At 45.3% G+C, this 14,058-nt stretch overlaps 7 non-coding genes across 7 annotated transcripts; all 7 read left to right on the plus strand.

Moving 5' to 3' along the window:
• Window positions 1-1,623: 1,623 nt before the first annotated feature.
• Window positions 1,624-1,705, plus strand: trnal-uag (transfer RNA leucine (anticodon UAG)). The gene has a single exon. It is a non-coding gene; the product is annotated as a tRNA-Leu (tRNA).
• A 1,917-nt stretch (window positions 1,706-3,622) lies between these two features.
• trnal-uag (transfer RNA leucine (anticodon UAG)) lies at window positions 3,623-3,704 on the plus strand. The gene has a single exon. It is a non-coding gene; the product is annotated as a tRNA-Leu (tRNA).
• Window positions 3,705-5,621: 1,917 nt separating this feature from the next.
• Window positions 5,622-5,703, plus strand: trnal-uag (transfer RNA leucine (anticodon UAG)). The gene has a single exon. It is a non-coding gene; the product is annotated as a tRNA-Leu (tRNA).
• Window positions 5,704-7,620: 1,917 nt separating this feature from the next.
• On the plus strand, window positions 7,621-7,702 carry trnal-uag (transfer RNA leucine (anticodon UAG)). Its single transcript has one exon. It is a non-coding gene; the product is annotated as a tRNA-Leu (tRNA).
• A 1,902-nt stretch (window positions 7,703-9,604) lies between these two features.
• On the plus strand, window positions 9,605-9,686 carry trnal-uag (transfer RNA leucine (anticodon UAG)). The gene has a single exon. It is a non-coding gene; the product is annotated as a tRNA-Leu (tRNA).
• A 1,917-nt stretch (window positions 9,687-11,603) lies between these two features.
• On the plus strand, window positions 11,604-11,685 carry trnal-uag (transfer RNA leucine (anticodon UAG)). Its single transcript has one exon. It is a non-coding gene; the product is annotated as a tRNA-Leu (tRNA).
• Window positions 11,686-13,602: 1,917 nt separating this feature from the next.
• Window positions 13,603-13,684, plus strand: trnal-uag (transfer RNA leucine (anticodon UAG)). Its single transcript has one exon. It is a non-coding gene; the product is annotated as a tRNA-Leu (tRNA).
• Window positions 13,685-14,058: the final 374 nt, after the last annotated feature.

The raw sequence follows: 14,058 nt of genomic DNA on the forward strand, positions 1-14,058 counted from the left end.
TCGACTCGTGGTTATTTGGTTTTCTGGCCAATGAGAAAATCCTTCCAATGAATTTCGACGTCATATGGTATTGAATTTCTCCCACTTCCTTCATTTCCGTCCTGGGTACATCGGAAGGGAAAGGTAATCTAATCGAGACTGTGATTGGTGAAATTCATTTTTTATGACCCATTCTTATAATATTCTTTCTTTCTCTCTTTTCGGCATTGTCTGGGAAGTGGTGGTGCACTCAGGCTCCAGTATGTTTGAAAGAGTAGTTTGGAATTGCCCTGTTGTTAATTGTGAGATTACTTTATGGCTCATGCCCCCGGACTGTCTCACATTTAGCATTCATGCTCGCTGTGTCTGAGAATGCATTTGGTTTGCCAGTTTTGTTTGTGTTCCGTGTTAAATGCTTTCTGTTGTGCGATTCTCTCAATACATTACGAATTAACAGGGTTTGTGAGGTAACTTCCAGCGGCAAGAATCCTCAACTGAGAATCTGGGAAAATTTCCCAGAGTATGGTCAGTCGGAGCAAAAGTAAGGAAATCGTTCGTTTCTGCAGTGGTTCACAATGCTACCTTTCCCGTGAGCAGTCGAAATGATTGTGCCACAGACTGCTTTTCATTTGGTTTTCTTTAAATCACTGACGAGCAGGAAAATGTAAACGGGGAGGGCAAGTGGGGAAGGGAGGCAGTTGCAGCTCTGGTGAAATTCCTTTTTTGTGATTCACTCAGCAACCAGAGACGTGAAGGTGACTCAAGCGTGAGAGCTCTTCACATCGTGAACAAAAAGCAATCAAGGGCAGTTAGCACCTCTTCCGGAGTGGGGGTGGGGTGAGGTAATTACCTTTTGACTTCTGTTACTATGTTCAGAAACTGCCTTTTAGATTGAGGTGAAGAGAAACTGCATTTCTAAAACGCACCATGGAATTTAGCAAAATCTATTGAGTCGCTTATCTTCGATTCCCACACAGGTTTCCAACTCAGTTGGTATCCATGTGTGAAGATCTCTGCAGCGAATTGCACGGTGAAGGCAAAAAGGCAAGAAAAGTGGCATCTCGAACTGGCTCCGAGGTCAGAGCATCCTTACAATGTGATCTGTCGTTCTCGGATTGTAGTGCTACCTCCGGTTTTAGGGTGGAGAACATTCTTTGGGACTCGTATTCTGCAAAACAGGCACAGTGACTGAAACTATGCTGCGCGGTATGATGTGGAACACGGCCTACTCAGCTTTGTGCATCTTCCCTGTAGACCGGCGTGCTTCATATTCCGTGTAAACGTGAAAGTTGTTCTGTTTTGAGCAATGGGTGAAATCATTTAGCAATGCAAGAATCGAAATTGCAGTAATGTCAAATAGCTCATGATAATTTGACCAAATGATAACCGATCATATATTCTGACGCTCTCACAGATACATTTGTAGCTGAAAAGAGTCTGAGAAAATAGACTCAGCTTACCATTGATTTTTGTCTGGATTGACGGGCTATCATTATCTGCTGCGAAATTGATATTGTAGACGGGCACATCCCAGCAGCTGTGCGAGTCGGAGAGGGATCATGGAACCCTTTTCACGTGACTTTGCACCTGTTGTCATGCAGGAGCAGAATTGGAGTTGCAAGAAAAGGTGTTCTGCCGCCGGCTGGTAGTGTGGCCGAGCGGTCTAAGGCGCTGGATTTAGGCTCCAGTCTCGACAGAGGCGTGGGTTCGAATCCCACCGCTGCCATTTCTGCTGATCAACTCCAACCACGCCGCTTCCTGCAGAGTTGTTTCGACCCCTGCTGCAGTTCGGTTTTAAACAGAAGCCAAATAGGTTTGCTTCCCGGGCAATGAACAGTGGTGTGGGAAAGTGCCGATTTTTTCCAACTTGTCTGTGCTGTCATGATCGTGTTCGCCTCTCGCGCGGAAAAATCGCAAGCAGCTCTACTCTTGCTTTATGTTCCAGACAAGTTGTCTTTTTACTGGAACCGAATGGAGACTGTTATTTCATCGCTGTTGTGAAACAAAGTCCTACGGTGACTCGACTCGTGGTTATTTGGTTTTCTGGCCAATGAGAAAATCCTTCCAATGATTTTCGACGTCATATGGTATTGAATTTCTCCCACTTCCTTCATTTCCGTCCTGGGTACATCGGAAGGGAAAGGTAATCTAATCGAGACTGTGATTGGTGAAATTCATTTTTTATGACCCATTCTTATAATATTCTTTCTTTCTCTCTTTTCGGCATTGTCTGGGAAGTGGTGGTGCACTCAGGCTCCAGTATGTTTGAAAGAGTAGTTTGGAATTGCCCTGTTGTTAATTGTGAGATTACTTTATGGCTCATGCCCCCGGACTGTCTCACATTTAGCATTCATGCTCGCTGTGTCTGAGAATGCATTTGGTTTGCCAGTTTTGTTTGTGTTCCGTGTTAAATGCTTTCTGTTGTGCGATTCTCTCAATACATTACGAATTAACAGGGTTTGTGAGGTAACTTCCAGCGGCAAGAATCCTCAACTGAGAATCTGGGAAAATTTCCCAGAGTATGGTCAGTCGGAGCAAAAGTAAGGAAATCGTTCGTTTCTGCAGTGGTTCACAATGCTACCTTTCCCGTGAGCAGTCGAAATGATTGTGCCACAGACTGCTTTTCATTTGGTTTTCTTTAAATCACTGACGAGCAGGAAAATGTAAACGGGGAGGGCGAGTGGGGAAGGGAGGCAGTTGCAGCTCTGGTGAAATTCCTTTTTTGTGATTCACTCAGCAACCAGAGACGTGAAGGTGACTCAAGCGTGAGAGCTCTTCACATCGTGAACAAAAAGCAATCAAGGGCAGTTAGCACCTCTTCCGGAGTGGGGGTGGGGTGAGGTAATTACCTTTTGACTTCTGTTACTATGTTCAGAAACTGCCTTTTAGATTGAGGTGAAGAGAAACTGCATTTCTAAAACGCACCATGGAATTTAGCAAAATCTATTGAGTCGCTTATCTTCGATTCCCACACAGGTTTCCAACTCAGTTGGTATCCATGTGTGAAGATCTCTGCAGCGAATTGCACGGTGAAGGCAAAAAGGCAAGAAAAGTGGCATCTCGAACTGGCTCCGAGGTCAGAGCATCCTTACAATGTGATCTGTCGTTCTCGGATTGTAGTGCTACCTCCGGTTTTAGGGTGGAGAACATTCTTTGGGACTCGTATTCTGCAAAACAGGCACAGTGACTGAAACTATGCTGCGCGGTATGATGTGGAACACGGCCTACTCAGCTTTGTGCATCTTCCCTGTAGACCGGCGTGCTTCATATTCCGTGTAAACGTGAAAGTTGTTCTGTTTTGAGCAATGGGTGAAATCATTTAGCAATGCAAGAATCGAAATTGCAGTAATGTCAAATAGCTCATGATAATTTGACCAAATGATAACCGATCATATATTCTGACGCTCTCACAGATACATTTGTAGCTGAAAAGAGTCTGAGAAAATAGACTCAGCTTACCATTGATTTTTGTCTGGATTGACGGGCTATCATTATCTGCTGCGAAATTGATATTGTAGACGGGCACATCCCAGCAGCTGTGCGAGTCGGAGAGGGATCATGGAACCCTTTTCACGTGACTTTGCACCTGTTGTCATGCAGGAGCAGAATTGGAGTTGCAAGAAAAGGTGTTCTGCCGCCGGCTGGTAGTGTGGCCGAGCGGTCTAAGGCGCTGGATTTAGGCTCCAGTCTCGACAGAGGCGTGGGTTCGAATCCCACCGCTGCCATTTCTGCTGATCAACTCCAACCACGCCGCTTCCTGCAGAGTTGTTTCGACCCCTGCTGCAGTTCGGTTTTAAACAGAAGCCAAATAGGTTTGCTTCCCGGGCAATGAACAGTGGTGTGGGAAAGTGCCGATTTTTTCCAACTTGTCTGTGCTGTCATGATCGTGTTCGCCTCTCGCGCGGAAAAATCGCAAGCAGCTCTACTCTTGCTTTATGTTCCAGACAAGTTGTCTTTTTACTGGAACCGAATGGAGACTGTTATTTCATCGCTGTTGTGAAACAAAGTCCTACGGTGACTCGACTCGTGGTTATTTGGTTTTCTGGCCAATGAGAAAATCCTTCCAATGAATTTCGACGTCATATGGTATTGAATTTCTCCCACTTCCTTCATTTCCGTCCTGGGTACATCGGAAGGGAAAGGTAATCTAATCGAGACTGTGATTGGTGAAATTCATTTTTTATGACCCATTCTTATAATATTCTTTCTTTCTCTCTTTTCGGCATTGTCTGGGAAGTGGTGGTGCACTCAGGCTCCAGTATGTTTGAAAGAGTAGTTTGGAATTGCCCTGTTGTTAATTGTGAGATTACTTTATGGCTCATGCCCCCGGACTGTCTCACATTTAGCATTCATGCTCGCTGTGTCTGAGAATGCATTTGGTTTGCCAGTTTTGTTTGTGTTCCGTGTTAAATGCTTTCTGTTGTGCGATTCTCTCAATACATTACGAATTAACAGGGTTTGTGAGGTAACTTCCAGCGGCAAGAATCCTCAACTGAGAATCTGGGAAAATTTCCCAGAGTATGGTCAGTCGGAGCAAAAGTAAGGAAATCGTTCGTTTCTGCAGTGGTTCACAATGCTACCTTTCCCGTGAGCAGTCGAAATGATTGTGCCACAGACTGCTTTTCATTTGGTTTTCTTTAAATCACTGACGAGCAGGAAAATGTAAACGGGGAGGGCGAGTGGGGAAGGGAGGCAGTTGCAGCTCTGGTGAAATTCCTTTTTTGTGATTCACTCAGCAACCAGAGACGTGAAGGTGACTCAAGCGTGAGAGCTCTTCACATCGTGAACAAAAAGCAATCAAGGGCAGTTAGCACCTCTTCCGGAGTGGGGGTGGGGTGAGGTAATTACCTTTTGACTTCTGTTACTATGTTCAGAAACTGCCTTTTAGATTGAGGTGAAGAGAAACTGCATTTCTAAAACGCACCATGGAATTTAGCAAAATCTATTGAGTCGCTTATCTTCGATTCCCACACAGGTTTCCAACTCAGTTGGTATCCATGTGTGAAGATCTCTGCAGCGAATTGCACGGTGAAGGCAAAAAGGCAAGAAAAGTGGCATCTCGAACTGGCTCCGAGGTCAGAGCATCCTTACAATGTGATCTGTCGTTCTCGGATTGTAGTGCTACCTCCGGTTTTAGGGTGGAGAACATTCTTTGGGACTCGTATTCTGCAAAACAGGCACAGTGACTGAAACTATGCTGCGCGGTATGATGTGGAACACGGCCTACTCAGCTTTGTGCATCTTCCCTGTAGACCGGCGTGCTTCATATTCCGTGTAAACGTGAAAGTTGTTCTGTTTTGAGCAATGGGTGAAATCATTTAGCAATGCAAGAATCGAAATTGCAGTAATGTCAAATAGCTCATGATAATTTGACCAAATGATAACCGATCATATATTCTGACGCTCTCACAGATACATTTGTAGCTGAAAAGAGTCTGAGAAAATAGACTCAGCTTACCATTGATTTTTGTCTGGATTGACGGGCTATCATTATCTGCTGCGAAATTGATATTGTAGACGGGCACATCCCAGCAGCTGTGCGAGTCGGAGAGGGATCATGGAACCCTTTTCACGTGACTTTGCACCTGTTGTCATGCAGGAGCAGAATTGGAGTTGCAAGAAAAGGTGTTCTGCCGCCGGCTGGTAGTGTGGCCGAGCGGTCTAAGGCGCTGGATTTAGGCTCCAGTCTCGACAGAGGCGTGGGTTCGAATCCCACCGCTGCCATTTCTGCTGATCAACTCCAACCACGCCGCTTCCTGCAGAGTTGTTTCGACCCCTGCTGCAGTTCGGTTTTAAACAGAAGCCAAATAGGTTTGCTTCCCGGGCAATGAACAGTGGTGTGGGAAAGTGCCGATTTTTTCCAACTTGTCTGTGCTGTCATGATCGTGTTCGCCTCTCGCGCGGAAAAATCGCAAGCAGCTCTACTCTTGCTTTATGTTCCAGACAAGTTGTCTTTTTACTGGAACCGAATGGAGACTGTTATTTCATCGCTGTTGTGAAACAAAGTCCTACGGTGACTCGACTCGTGGTTATTTGGTTTTCTGGCCAATGAGAAAATCCTTCCAATGATTTTCGACGTCATATGGTATTGAATTTCTCCCACTTCCTTCATTTCCGTCCTGGGTACATCGGAAGGGAAAGGTAATCTAATCGAGACTGTGATTGGTGAAATTCATTTTTTATGACCCATTCTTATAATATTCTTTCTTTCTCTCTTTTCGGCATTGTCTGGGAAGTGGTGGTGCACTCAGGCTCCAGTATGTTTGAAAGAGTAGTTTGGAATTGCCCTGTTGTTAATTGTGAGATTACTTTATGGCTCATGCCCCCGGACTGTCTCACATTTAGCATTCATGCTCGCTGTGTCTGAGAATGCATTTGGTTTGCCAGTTTTGTTTGTGTTCCGTGTTAAATGCTTTCTGTTGTGCGATTCTCTCAATACATTACGAATTAACAGGGTTTGTGAGGTAACTTCCAGCGGCAAGAATCCTCAACTGAGAATCTGGGAAAATTTCCCAGAGTATGGTCAGTCGGAGCAAAAGTAAGGAAATCGTTCGTTTCTGCAGTGGTTCACAATGCTACCTTTCCCGTGAGCAGTCGAAATGATTGTGCCACAGACTGCTTTTCATTTGGTTTTCTTTAAATCACTGACGAGCAGGAAAATGTAAACGGGGAGGGCGAGTGGGGAAGGGAGGCAGTTGCAGCTCTGGTGAAATTCCTTTTTTGTGATTCACTCAGCAACCAGAGACGTGAAGGTGACTCAAGCGTGAGAGCTCTTCACATCGTGAACAAAAAGCAATCAAGGGCAGTTAGCACCTCTTCCGGAGTGGGGGTGGGGTGAGGTAATTACCTTTTGACTTCTGTTACTATGTTCAGAAACTGCCTTTTAGATTGAGGTGAAGAGAAACTGCATTTCTAAAACGCACCATGGAATTTAGCAAAATCTATTGAGTCGCTTATCTTCGATTCCCACACAGGTTTCCAACTCAGTTGGTATCCATGTGTGAAGATCTCTGCAGCGAATTGCACGGTGAAGGCAAAAAGGCAAGAAAAGTGGCATCTCGAACTGGCTCCGAGGTCAGAGCATCCTTACAATGTGATCTGTCGTTCTCGGATTGTAGTGCTACCTCCGGTTTTAGGGTGGAGAACATTCTTTGGGACTCGTATTCTGCAAAACAGGCACAGTGACTGAAACTATGCTGCGCGGTATGATGTGGAACACGGCCTACTCAGCTTTGTGCATCTTCCCTGTAGACCGGCGTGCTTCATATTCCGTGTAAACGTGAAAGTTGTTCTGTTTTGAGCAATGGGTGAAATCATTTAGCAATGCAAGAATCGAAATTGCAGTAATGTCAAATAGCTCATGATAATTTGACCAAATGATAACCGATCATATATTCTGACGCTCTCACAGATACATTTGTAGCTGAAAAGAGTCTGAGAAAATAGACTCAGCTTACCATTGATTTTTGTCTGGATTGACGGGCTATCATTATCTGCTGCGAAATTGATATTGTAGACGGGCACATCCCAGCAGCTGTGCGAGTCGGAGAGGGATCATGGAACCCTTTTCACGTGACTTTGCACCTGTTGTCATGCAGGAGCAGAATTGGAGTTGCAAGAAAAGGTGTTCTGCCGCCGGCTGGTAGTGTGGCCGAGCGGTCTAAGGCGCTGGATTTAGGCTCCAGTCTCGACAGAGGCGTGGGTTCGAATCCCACCGCTGCCATTTCTGCTGATCAACTCCAACCACGCCGCTTCCTGCAGAGTTGTTTCGACCCCTGCTGCAGTTCGGTTTTAGGTTTGCTTCCCGGGCAATGAACAGTGGTGTGGGAAAGTGCCGATTTTTTCCAACTTGTCTGTGCTGTCATGATCGTGTTCGCCTCTCGCGCGGAAAAATCGCAAGCAGCTCTACTCTTGCTTTATGTTCCAGACAAGTTGTCTTTTTACTGGAACCGAATGGAGACTGTTATTTCATCGCTGTTGTGAAACAAAGTCCTACGGTGACTCGACTCGTGGTTATTTGGTTTTCTGGCCAATGAGAAAATCCTTCCAATGATTTTCGACGTCATATGGTATTGAATTTCTCCCACTTCCTTCATTTCCGTCCTGGGTACATCGGAAGGGAAAGGTAATCTAATCGAGACTGTGATTGGTGAAATTCATTTTTTATGACCCATTCTTATAATATTCTTTCTTTCTCTCTTTTCGGCATTGTCTGGGAAGTGGTGGTGCACTCAGGCTCCAGTATGTTTGAAAGAGTAGTTTGGAATTGCCCTGTTGTTAATTGTGAGATTACTTTATGGCTCATGCCCCCGGACTGTCTCACATTTAGCATTCATGCTCGCTGTGTCTGAGAATGCATTTGGTTTGCCAGTTTTGTTTGTGTTCCGTGTTAAATGCTTTCTGTTGTGCGATTCTCTCAATACATTACGAATTAACAGGGTTTGTGAGGTAACTTCCAGCGGCAAGAATCCTCAACTGAGAATCTGGGAAAATTTCCCAGAGTATGGTCAGTCGGAGCAAAAGTAAGGAAATCGTTCGTTTCTGCAGTGGTTCACAATGCTACCTTTCCCGTGAGCAGTCGAAATGATTGTGCCACAGACTGCTTTTCATTTGGTTTTCTTTAAATCACTGACGAGCAGGAAAATGTAAACGGGGAGGGCGAGTGGGGAAGGGAGGCAGTTGCAGCTCTGGTGAAATTCCTTTTTTGTGATTCACTCAGCAACCAGAGACGTGAAGGTGACTCAAGCGTGAGAGCTCTTCACATCGTGAACAAAAAGCAATCAAGGGCAGTTAGCACCTCTTCCGGAGTGGGGGTGGGGTGAGGTAATTACCTTTTGACTTCTGTTACTATGTTCAGAAACTGCCTTTTAGATTGAGGTGAAGAGAAACTGCATTTCTAAAACGCACCATGGAATTTAGCAAAATCTATTGAGTCGCTTATCTTCGATTCCCACACAGGTTTCCAACTCAGTTGGTATCCATGTGTGAAGATCTCTGCAGCGAATTGCACGGTGAAGGCAAAAAGGCAAGAAAAGTGGCATCTCGAACTGGCTCCGAGGTCAGAGCATCCTTACAATGTGATCTGTCGTTCTCGGATTGTAGTGCTACCTCCGGTTTTAGGGTGGAGAACATTCTTTGGGACTCGTATTCTGCAAAACAGGCACAGTGACTGAAACTATGCTGCGCGGTATGATGTGGAACACGGCCTACTCAGCTTTGTGCATCTTCCCTGTAGACCGGCGTGCTTCATATTCCGTGTAAACGTGAAAGTTGTTCTGTTTTGAGCAATGGGTGAAATCATTTAGCAATGCAAGAATCGAAATTGCAGTAATGTCAAATAGCTCATGATAATTTGACCAAATGATAACCGATCATATATTCTGACGCTCTCACAGATACATTTGTAGCTGAAAAGAGTCTGAGAAAATAGACTCAGCTTACCATTGATTTTTGTCTGGATTGACGGGCTATCATTATCTGCTGCGAAATTGATATTGTAGACGGGCACATCCCAGCAGCTGTGCGAGTCGGAGAGGGATCATGGAACCCTTTTCACGTGACTTTGCACCTGTTGTCATGCAGGAGCAGAATTGGAGTTGCAAGAAAAGGTGTTCTGCCGCCGGCTGGTAGTGTGGCCGAGCGGTCTAAGGCGCTGGATTTAGGCTCCAGTCTCGACAGAGGCGTGGGTTCGAATCCCACCGCTGCCATTTCTGCTGATCAACTCCAACCACGCCGCTTCCTGCAGAGTTGTTTCGACCCCTGCTGCAGTTCGGTTTTAAACAGAAGCCAAATAGGTTTGCTTCCCGGGCAATGAACAGTGGTGTGGGAAAGTGCCGATTTTTTCCAACTTGTCTGTGCTGTCATGATCGTGTTCGCCTCTCGCGCGGAAAAATCGCAAGCAGCTCTACTCTTGCTTTATGTTCCAGACAAGTTGTCTTTTTACTGGAACCGAATGGAGACTGTTATTTCATCGCTGTTGTGAAACAAAGTCCTACGGTGACTCGACTCGTGGTTATTTGGTTTTCTGGCCAATGAGAAAATCCTTCCAATGATTTTCGACGTCATATGGTATTGAATTTCTCCCACTTCCTTCATTTCCGTCCTGGGTACATCGGAAGGGAAAGGTAATCTAATCGAGACTGTGATTGGTGAAATTCATTTTTTATGACCCATTCTTATAATATTCTTTCTTTCTCTCTTTTCGGCATTGTCTGGGAAGTGGTGGTGCACTCAGGCTCCAGTATGTTTGAAAGAGTAGTTTGGAATTGCCCTGTTGTTAATTGTGAGATTACTTTATGGCTCATGCCCCCGGACTGTCTCACATTTAGCATTCATGCTCGCTGTGTCTGAGAATGCATTTGGTTTGCCAGTTTTGTTTGTGTTCCGTGTTAAATGCTTTCTGTTGTGCGATTCTCTCAATACATTACGAATTAACAGGGTTTGTGAGGTAACTTCCAGCGGCAAGAATCCTCAACTGAGAATCTGGGAAAATTTCCCAGAGTATGGTCAGTCGGAGCAAAAGTAAGGAAATCGTTCGTTTCTGCAGTGGTTCACAATGCTACCTTTCCCGTGAGCAGTCGAAATGATTGTGCCACAGACTGCTTTTCATTTGGTTTTCTTTAAATCACTGACGAGCAGGAAAATGTAAACGGGGAGGGCGAGTGGGGAAGGGAGGCAGTTGCAGCTCTGGTGAAATTCCTTTTTTGTGATTCACTCAGCAACCAGAGACGTGAAGGTGACTCAAGCGTGAGAGCTCTTCACATCGTGAACAAAAAGCAATCAAGGGCAGTTAGCACCTCTTCCGGAGTGGGGGTGGGGTGAGGTAATTACCTTTTGACTTCTGTTACTATGTTCAGAAACTGCCTTTTAGATTGAGGTGAAGAGAAACTGCATTTCTAAAACGCACCATGGAATTTAGCAAAATCTATTGAGTCGCTTATCTTCGATTCCCACACAGGTTTCCAACTCAGTTGGTATCCATGTGTGAAGATCTCTGCAGCGAATTGCACGGTGAAGGCAAAAAGGCAAGAAAAGTGGCATCTCGAACTGGCTCCGAGGTCAGAGCATCCTTACAATGTGATCTGTCGTTCTCGGATTGTAGTGCTACCTCCGGTTTTAGGGTGGAGAACATTCTTTGGGACTCGTATTCTGCAAAACAGGCACAGTGACTGAAACTATGCTGCGCGGTATGATGTGGAACACGGCCTACTCAGCTTTGTGCATCTTCCCTGTAGACCGGCGTGCTTCATATTCCGTGTAAACGTGAAAGTTGTTCTGTTTTGAGCAATGGGTGAAATCATTTAGCAATGCAAGAATCGAAATTGCAGTAATGTCAAATAGCTCATGATAATTTGACCAAATGATAACCGATCATATATTCTGACGCTCTCACAGATACATTTGTAGCTGAAAAGAGTCTGAGAAAATAGACTCAGCTTACCATTGATTTTTGTCTGGATTGACGGGCTATCATTATCTGCTGCGAAATTGATATTGTAGACGGGCACATCCCAGCAGCTGTGCGAGTCGGAGAGGGATCATGGAACCCTTTTCACGTGACTTTGCACCTGTTGTCATGCAGGAGCAGAATTGGAGTTGCAAGAAAAGGTGTTCTGCCGCCGGCTGGTAGTGTGGCCGAGCGGTCTAAGGCGCTGGATTTAGGCTCCAGTCTCGACAGAGGCGTGGGTTCGAATCCCACCGCTGCCATTTCTGCTGATCAACTCCAACCACGCCGCTTCCTGCAGAGTTGTTTCGACCCCTGCTGCAGTTCGGTTTTAAACAGAAGCCAAATAGGTTTGCTTCCCGGGCAATGAACAGTGGTGTGGGAAAGTGCCGATTTTTTCCAACTTGTCTGTGCTGTCATGATCGTGTTCGCCTCTCGCGCGGAAAAATCGCAAGCAGCTCTACTCTTGCTTTATGTTCCAGACAAGTTGTCTTTTTACTGGAACCGAATGGAGACTGTTATTTCATCGCTGTTGTGAAACAAAGTCCTACGGTGACTCGACTCGTGGTTATTTGGTTTTCTGGCCAATGAGAAAATCCTTCCAATGATTTTCGACGTCATATGGTATTGAATTTCTCCCACTTCCTTCATTTCCGTCCTGGGTACATCGGAAGGGAAAGGTAATCTAATCGAGACTGTGATTGGTGAAATTCATTTTTTATGACCCATTCTTATAATATTCTTTCTTTCTCTCTTTTCGGCATTGTCTGGGAAGTGGTGGTGCACTCAGGCTCCAGTATGTTTGAAAGAGTAGTTTGGAATTGCCCTGTTGTTAATTGTGAGATTACTTTATGGCTCATGCCCCCGGACTGTCTCACATTTAGCATTCATGCTCGCTGTGTCTGAGAATGCATTTGGTTTGCCAGTTTTGTTTGTGTTCCGTGTTAAATGCTTTCTGTTGTGCGATTCTCTCAATACATTACGAATTAACAGGGTTTGTGAGGTAACTTCCAGCGGCAAGAATCCTCAACTGAGAATCTGGGAAAATTTCCCAGAGTATGGTCAGTCGGAGCAAAAGTAAGGAAATCGTTCGTTTCTGCAGTGGTTCACAATGCTACCTTTCCCGTGAGCAGTCGAAATGATTGTGCCACAGACTGCTTTTCATTTGGTTTTCTTTAAATCACTGACGAGCAGGAAAATGTAAACGGGGAGGGCGAGTGGGGAAGGGAGGCAGTTGCAGCTCTGGTGAAATTCCTTTTTTGTGATTCACTCAGCAACCAGAGACGTGAAGGTGACTCAAGCGTGAGAGCTCTTCACATCGTGAACAAAAAGCAATCAAGGGCAGTTAGCACCTCTTCCGGAGTGGGGGTGGGGTGAGGTAATTACCTTTTGACTTCTGTTACTATGTTCAGAAACTGCCTTTTAGATTGAGGTGAAGAGAAACTGCATTTCTAAAACGCACCATGGAATTTAGCAAAATCTATTGAGTCGCTTATCTTCGATTCCCACACAGGTTTCCAACTCAGTTGGTATCCATGTGTGAAGATCTCTGCAGCGAATTGCACGGTGAAGGCAAAAAGGCAAGAAAAGTGGCATCTCGAACTGGCTCCGAGGTCAGAGCATCCTTACAATGTGATCTGTCGTTCTCGGATTGTAGTGCTACCTCCGGTTTTAGGGTGGAGAACATTCTTTGGGACTCGTATTCTGCAAAACAGGCACAGTGACTGAAACTATGCTGCGCGGTATGATGGGGAACACGGCCTACTCAGCTTTGTGCATCTTCCCTGTAGACCGGCGTGCTTCATATTCCGTGTAAACGTGAAAGTTGTCCTGTTTTGAGCAATGGGTGAAATCATTTAGCAATGCAAGAATCGAAATTGCAGTAATGTCAAATAGCTCATGATAATTTGACCAAATGATAACCGATCATATATTCTGACGCTCTCACAGATACATTTGTAGCTGAAAAGAGTCTGAGAAAATAGACTCAGCTTACCATTGATTTTTGTCTGGATTGACGGGCTATCATTATCTGCTGCGAAATTGATATTGTAGACGGGCACATCCCAGCAGCTGTGCGAGTCGGAGAGGGATCATGGAACCCTTTTCACGTGACTTTGCACCTGTTGTCATGCAGGAGCAGAATTGGAGTTGCAAGAAAAGGTGTTCTGCCGCCAGCTGGTAGTGTGGCCGAGCGGTCTAAGGCGCTGGATTTAGGCTCCAGTCTCGACAGAGGCGTGGGTTCGAATCCCACCGCTGCCATTTCTGCTGATCAACTCCAACCACGCCGCTTCCTGCAGAGTTGTTTCGACCCCTGCTGCAGTTCGGTTTTAAACAGAAGCCAAATAGGTTTGCTTCCCGGGCAATGAACAGTGGTGTGGGAAAGTGCCGATTTTTTCCAACTTGTCTGTGCTGTCATGATCGTGTTCGCCTCTCGCGCGGAAAAATCGCAAGCAGCTCTACTCTTGCTTTATGTTCCAGACAAGTTGTCTTTTTACTGGAACCGAATGGAGACTGTTATTTCATCGCTGTTGTGAAACAAAGTCCTACGGTGACTCGACTCGTGGTTATTTGGTTTTCTGGCCAATGAGAAAATCCTTCCAATGAATTTCGACGTCATATGGTATTGAATTTCT

The sequence above is a fragment of the Chiloscyllium punctatum genome, chromosome 46 (genome assembly GCF_047496795.1).
Source record: "Chiloscyllium punctatum isolate Juve2018m chromosome 46, sChiPun1.3, whole genome shotgun sequence".
Classification (NCBI taxonomy): Eukaryota; Metazoa; Chordata; class Chondrichthyes; order Orectolobiformes; family Hemiscylliidae; genus Chiloscyllium; species Chiloscyllium punctatum.